This window comes from Dermacentor silvarum, chromosome 4 (genome assembly GCF_013339745.2).
Source record: "Dermacentor silvarum isolate Dsil-2018 chromosome 4, BIME_Dsil_1.4, whole genome shotgun sequence".
Classification (NCBI taxonomy): domain Eukaryota; kingdom Metazoa; phylum Arthropoda; class Arachnida; order Ixodida; family Ixodidae; genus Dermacentor; species Dermacentor silvarum.
The window spans coordinates 184,182,510-184,189,293 of record NC_051157.2 but is presented as its reverse complement, the minus strand read 5'-3'; the positions used below and the strand labels follow the sequence as shown (position 1 = coordinate 184,189,293).

Below are 6,784 nucleotides of genomic sequence, written 5' to 3'. Positions count from 1 at the left end.
CACACACTCCTTTCTACAGAGCGAAGGAATGTCAACTGGCTGGGATGTTTAGGTGAAACCGACACTTCCTTTGAATGGCCACCCAACCAGCAGGCTAGTATCGATGCTCGGAAGCTATGGATTCGTCTGGAATTGGCATGAACTCCATCGCTATGTCAAATGCATGCTCCGAATCGGTGCGCATGCTGTGCCACGCCTTTAGAGGACTGGTAGTCTCCCGACGATCAACGCCTAGGTTCCTATGGTATGCCTTGACTTGCGAGGGCATTTAAAGCCTCCGGCTGCGTGTGCGGTGTACGTGAAGAGAGGGGAAGCGCTCGACTCGGCATCACTCGGGATTCCGAATAACAGTCGACAGTCGCTTTACCAGAGCCGCGCAGTCACTGCTCGTGCTCCGCCATTCTAGTACGAATTCAAAATTTTCGCGCAACTCCTGTGAAACTCTCGAAAACGATTAATCGAACATGTCTAATCGATTAGGTCAATTAAATGAAAGGCGTACATCGACGAGCGTGATACTTTTAATCGATTAATCGTTCATCGTTATTACCAACCCTACAGTTGAGGCAACCAATGGACGCGTCACCACGTGGTCAAACATGGCAGCGCCCACGGGATTGCCGCGAAAAGGGTCAATAAGGCTTTCGCCTTAATAAAAATCCGAGGACACCTAAGCTCTTATGACTTCTGCATGCGAAAGCTTTAATGTCCCATTTAACACTGTGGAGCGGTTCTTCGGTTCGCGAGCACTCCTCGCGGGCAAGCGAGTGCGTTGAGACGCTTGCCAAACGCCTGATAGATAGCACAAGATCGGTGCACTTCGATCCGTGATGTCATGCTGTTTTGCCCAACTGCCATAGATTCTAATCGGGACGCTCCCAAATAAGCCGCGGTGATTTTGACGTCACCGCTTTCGTCACGCCGGGCTTGGCAATGATTATTTCGGTCCAAGTAACCTGACGTCATAAAGTAGAGTGCACATGACCACAGGTCGGGCTTGGCGCGTTTTGATTTGGCCTAACGCAGGCGGGAGATCGCGCGTACAAGGAACGCGCGGATTGCACTGTCTTCCGAGAGCGCGAGCGAGGGTGACGTGGCGTCGCGGCGATGCCATCTCCCCTCACGCAACACCTTGCGCGCTACGCGGCAGATGTTGCCTTTCGCCCGCTCTGCTCCGTCGAGGCGCTCTCATGACGTGGCGTCGCAGCCAATGGGAATTTAGACGCCATTTTTCCTTTGTCCAGACGACACACGCCGGCTTTCTCGCTCAATGGGCCATTTAATGCTTTCTCATCAATAATAAAATAAATCGTAAAATCAGCCTTCGCTTATTCTTATCTCACGCTGACGACAAAACATAAGTAATGATTTCTCGTTATTGTTGAGATTTGGTCTCTGCTATGAAGCAGGTTTCCTATAGGATGCCTCAATGCGCCCCTCCTCGCTCACTCCAGGGCAGAGGGGACGCATCGAGGCATCCTAGTTTTCCTTGAAAGCAATGTCAGCTAGCTGCGAAAATGGTTTATTAAGGCGAACTACGTCTCATGGTGAGGTCTCCGTTTCAAGGCCGTTTCAAAACCGCGTCGTCGACATGAAATGGTCATCTTAAGGCTCATTTACACTAGGGCGACACGACACCGATTTTCGTCTGGCGACTGTTGGAGGACGGAAAACGGTGCAGCCAACAGTTTAAAGGAAGGAAAACGCTTTCTTGTGCGTTCATCGTTACCTGTGCGCGTGACACCGTGCTTGTTTATTTGGTTAGAAAGCGAATATTTACAACTTTACACGGCCGATAAAACTACTATCCTTACTTCATAAAGCTGTCTACTAATTTGCAACCGCAATCGATGCTTCGCCTTTCGGGCGGAACTGCGACTTTTTTTAACTGCCAGTTAACAAATTGCCGAACTCGATGGACACACCTGCGACATTATTCCCGTGCTATCTGGTGTTCCCCAAGGATCTGTGTTGGCACCGCTTTTGTTTTTGCTATTTATTAATGACATACGTAACCAAAGTGGAGTACAAATGAGACTATTTGCAGGCGACCGTGTGCTCTACCATGAAATTTAACATAGATCCGTCCAGATCAATCTAAACAGCGCCTTAAATAATATTCTTCAGTGGTGTCACGATTGGAACGAGCTCGTTAACAAAGAAAATACAATTTCTATGTCCGTTACAAAAAAGAAAACTCCGCTTAAGTTCACTTATGGTTCTGATAGCGCCGCGCTATGAACTGTTACGGAATAGCGATATCTGAGTGTCATTATTACATCCGACTTAACTGGACAACGCTCGTTCAGCATGTAGCAAAGAAAGCCATGAACAAGCTCTTTTTTCCCATAAGCGTGCCTTGAATTCCCATAAGCGTGCCTCGCTTCCCGGAATAAAGCTACTGGCTTGCGCTTCGCTTATACGTCCGATATTAGAATATGCTAACATCGCATGGTTTCCCTATACAGATACCAACACACTCGAAAGGGTACAGCGAAAAGCTGTGCAATTTATCTATAACCGATACAGACGCACAGATTCACCTACTGAACTTATGCTTCGCGCAGGGCTTTACCCCTTATCTAGCCGATCGCAGCCACATCGCTTGAAGTTCTTATACTTACTCGTGCACAATTCATTTAAGATTAGCTCCGCAGACTACATCAAAATAAGCCACTTCAGAATCACTCGTCACAAACACCCTCTCTCTCTCTCTTGAGGAATTATTTTGCAATAATATAACACTTTTAATTTATCCTCCCCCCCCCCCCCCCCCTCAAGCAGTGCACGAATGGAATGCGCTAGACGCTTCAACTGCAATGCAGCCGACAGTTGTTAAATTTTTAGAGCTTGCCGAGCTGACTATAATGCCACCAAACTGGCCTAATTTGGGATAATGCGCGGGTGATAAATGTTTTCTATTGCATAACTCATATTGACAAATTTGTTGTTTGTTTTTCTGCTCAAACTGGGCCCATCTATGCTAAAAAAAAACTATTTGTATCCGTTGCATTGTATAACTGCTTGCCATTCCATAGCTGCTATATCTTGAATTCTTGTTTTTTAAGTGCACCCGTGCACCCCTGTAATAACCCCATGTGGGGTGGACAGTATACTGAAAAAAAAGAAATAAACAAAAAACTTCTTAAATATTATAATTAAATTAAAAGTGTCAATGATAAATTGTAGAGCAACATGCGAAACTCCCGATACAGCTTTCTGTTGCTCAATATGTGCTGCAGAAATCTGCTTTTCCGAGCGTGAAAGAAGCCCGCGAATACACGCAATATTTCCGCGCGACTGGCCGCTCGAGGCACTCTTACATGCCTATTTCAGCCGCTGTGGAACAGGTTCCACGTTGTTAATTTGGTTTCTCGATTCTCGAACCACGTCCTGGCGGCGTCTCATAATGCGAACAAGACATGGCGCAGCTTGTCGTCGCTGTTCCAGACTCTTTTATACGTCTCCAGCCAGTTTTACGGGTCTTCAAATGTTGATCCGCGGAACGTCGGTGGCTCCCTGGGTTGCTGCAGCACGACCGGTGTTGGCGACACTGGGGCTGCCAGTGTAGCTGCTGTCGTGGCCGTGCACATCCTGGTCTTTTCAGGTAGAAGTCCGTGCTCCGAGGGCAGGTTTTGAAGCCTGCGGCTTGCTCGATGGTCTGCGCCGACGTTGGTGCTGACTTCCGGTTTTGACCTGATGATTGCGGCTTTGCGGGGCATTCGGTACTTGAACGCACAAGCACCTCTACCAGATGTCACGTAGTAGTGACGGCCAAGAACACAGTAGCAAGACTGTGAATGATGAAAATAGTTTTTATTGGGAATCAAAACATTATGTTTAAATTTCACTTGTAATCTAGTTATGTTAAAGTTGCATGTAAAAGGAAATTCACTCATCATCATCACCTTCAGATCGCACGAACGCAACATTTGAAGATATTCTGACGCGGGCATCTCGAAGCCGTCATTAATACCGTTATTCGGTAGTAAGTTGCTTTAGCTAACAAATTGTTGAAGACGATTGCCGTACATGTCTTTGCAGGTGCACGCTTTCTTTGACTTTACTGTTGCCGCGCAACCGTTGTCATCCGCACTTATGGATTAAACACCGAAGTCATCAGCACCGTTCAGCCTACGGCATGCCACCGCTGTCTGCATGAGACTTGTATTTATCGACAGCGAACTGTGCGCTTTGTCTCAGCGGTTCTGACGAGTAACGACTGCGGGTCATGAATGCAAAACACGCCAACTCTAGCTTGCCATAATCAACCTTCGATTGCGCATTTACTGGTTACCCTCCGCGCTGAGGGAACTGTCACATGGGCCTTGCGATCTACTGGATTGCACAACTATGCTTGACCAAAAGTAAGGTTAGTAAGTTGACGGTGATGGTGCTACTGGTCCGAGTGAAAGCATAAAATGTAGGAGTAACTTGCGCAGTGCAATCGTCGCAAATATATCAAGAACATGCAATGCACGTGAGCTTCAGTGCGTTTCGTAGTACATACACGAATGCTGCGGTGTAGACGTATACAAGCCGGTATTTATAAAAGGCTGTTCATTGCATCCACGGACGGGCTCAGAACTTGCTTTCTTCGAAAACAGAAACCATAGGTCGGCAGAATAAGTAGACACTCACTCATGGTCATATTCAAACCTAGGCCGCGATTCAGTGGCGATGTGTTCCGTTCGGTTCTCTGCCACAATTATCATCCACCTTTCACGGCCAGCTGCTACCATTGATAACGCGGGTGGAGCGTCGCTCCGACCACCGACGAAGCGCGAAAAAATAAAATAGCATCTGAAAACGCATCGCTACAAAATTGCTGCCTCTGCTCGCTCTTACTGGAATTCACTCGCGTTCATACTAACCTACACTCGCACTCCGCGCTATACTTAGTCACATTTTTGCTCACGTTCCCTCGCGCGCTTGGTCACACACTCACACTCACCTTGACGACTGTGAAATGAGTGAGTGATTATGAATGAGGGTACTTATGAGCATGCCGACCTACGGTAGCAACGCATACACACCGAGGGAGGTCAGGCGTGGAGCGTGCTGCTAGCGCTGCGCGTAAAAACTAGGGCACCACATCTTATATACAGTCTGCCGACTCCGGTGGAATACCTCGCCGACAGCCGCAAGTGCGCCCGAAGCTGATACTCGCATATGCTTTTCCTATTTGGTTCTTGATTGACCACCGACGGCAACACCGCCCCCGTTATCGATGCGCCCTCGTCCCGGCGTATCGCCGAAGGAAGGGAGAGAGCGATAAGGCCGGCGTCGACCGGGCCTTATCGCACCGCCGCACGGCCCTCCACTGTTGCCCAAACAGGCGCAGCCCCCTCGGCCGGCCTTCCCATTGGTCGACACCCCAGGACGAGAGTTCGGCGCAGGCCCGCGCCCAAACCGCGGAGAACCGGCGCTCGGCAATAAATAGTTTTTCCCTGACCACTCGGTTTTCAATGGTCGCGCCAGTGCCAGGCCTGACGTCAGGACCGGTGAGTAAGTGCGTCGCATCCTCATTTGCGCTTGTCTCATGCACAACTCTCTCGGGCAGCCGTCGGTCACGGAGGCGAACGATAAGCTTGTTGCAACTCGGCCATTCACGCATAAATGCTGTCGTCGGCAGCACTTGTAACTGTGTCGCGTGAGTGAAGCGGAGGCTTGCCCTCGCACTTCCTGCTTGGCTGTCCGCCGCGTGCATTGTGCCAAACATAATCTTCCCCGTGAAGACAGGAGCGGCATCGCTGGCCGCTGTGTGAAAGTTATTCCGTTGCCACTGCGTCCTCGAGACCGCACTCCCCCTGACTTCCTCCTTAAAGGCGTCATATGAAACTGCTCACGACTTGTGAAGATTGTCACGCTCCGTGTTACAGTAGCGACGTCGGGGATCGCGCTGCAGCTAAATTAACCACTGTCTTCCTTATTAGCACCTATGCATGGCCACATATTGCGCGTAGAAGGGCAACTTTTAAGAAATAACCATAGTGCATGACCCTATAGACGGTGACTAGCCAGGTGTGCACGACTAGATGGCGAGTAGCTTGCTCGCCCAGAATGCTGAACTGAAGGCGCTATTCACAAATGCAGTATAGCTCGTGGGGCAGGTATCGGTATCCGCATAAGGTAATAAAATAGCCCAGCAGCTTCGTTCTTGAGGAGCCATACTCCTCCGCCAAACAGGACAGCTGAGACCGCCGCCACAGTGGCTCAGCGCCGGTCGATTGTTGCCGCAGTTGCCGGGCTTGGTTCTCGAAAAGAAGGACCAGGAGGCGCTTTGCTTCCATCCTCGTACATTAGTCGGCTTCAACTGTCTCAATGCGCTAGTCATGGCATTCTAGACCCCATGTTCTCTGACAAACTTGCACTTGATGCCAGTACGAGGTCTGCTAAAAGCATTACGAGCATCCAATCATGGTTTCGTGCTCTAAATCAACAATTTGAATAGCCGAAGGAAAATTCCCTTTTGTACGGCGCCCAAACAAGGCATAAACCACTTCTGTCTGTGTAGCTATGGGGAACATTTCCTATCGACTGGATGCTCTTGCCGAAGAGCAGACTTTATGCTCTGCTTTTATTTTGTTGCTATACCTGCGGTAGAGATCCTATTCTGGGACAATCATTACCGTTACCTGTTCGGCTGGTTCGAGGCAGTGCATTGTGCTCACCGAGTTAAGGCAACAGCGAGTGGGCCGTTATAGCATCAGTTGTTGTTTGTAGCCTTACATATGCTGAGTCAGAATTTTCAATTCATCCCTGCGGTTTCAGTGCGACCACG

General features: G+C 49.1%; 1 protein-coding gene across 2 annotated transcripts in view; it reads left to right on the top strand.

The window, feature by feature from the left end:
* The first annotated feature begins 5,361 nt into the window (after positions 1-5,361).
* Positions 5,362-6,784, top strand: part of LOC119450837 (gamma-butyrobetaine dioxygenase) — a 57,179-nt gene continuing 55,756 nt past the window's right edge. Inside the window, exon 1 of one of the 2 annotated variants that reach the window (XM_037714328.2) lies at positions 5,362-5,504. The gene's annotated coding sequence lies outside the window, so the exon portion shown is untranslated. Of the gene's footprint in view, positions 5,509-6,784 lie in introns of both variants that reach the window. The other variant, XM_049666272.1, reaches the window with a different exon arrangement.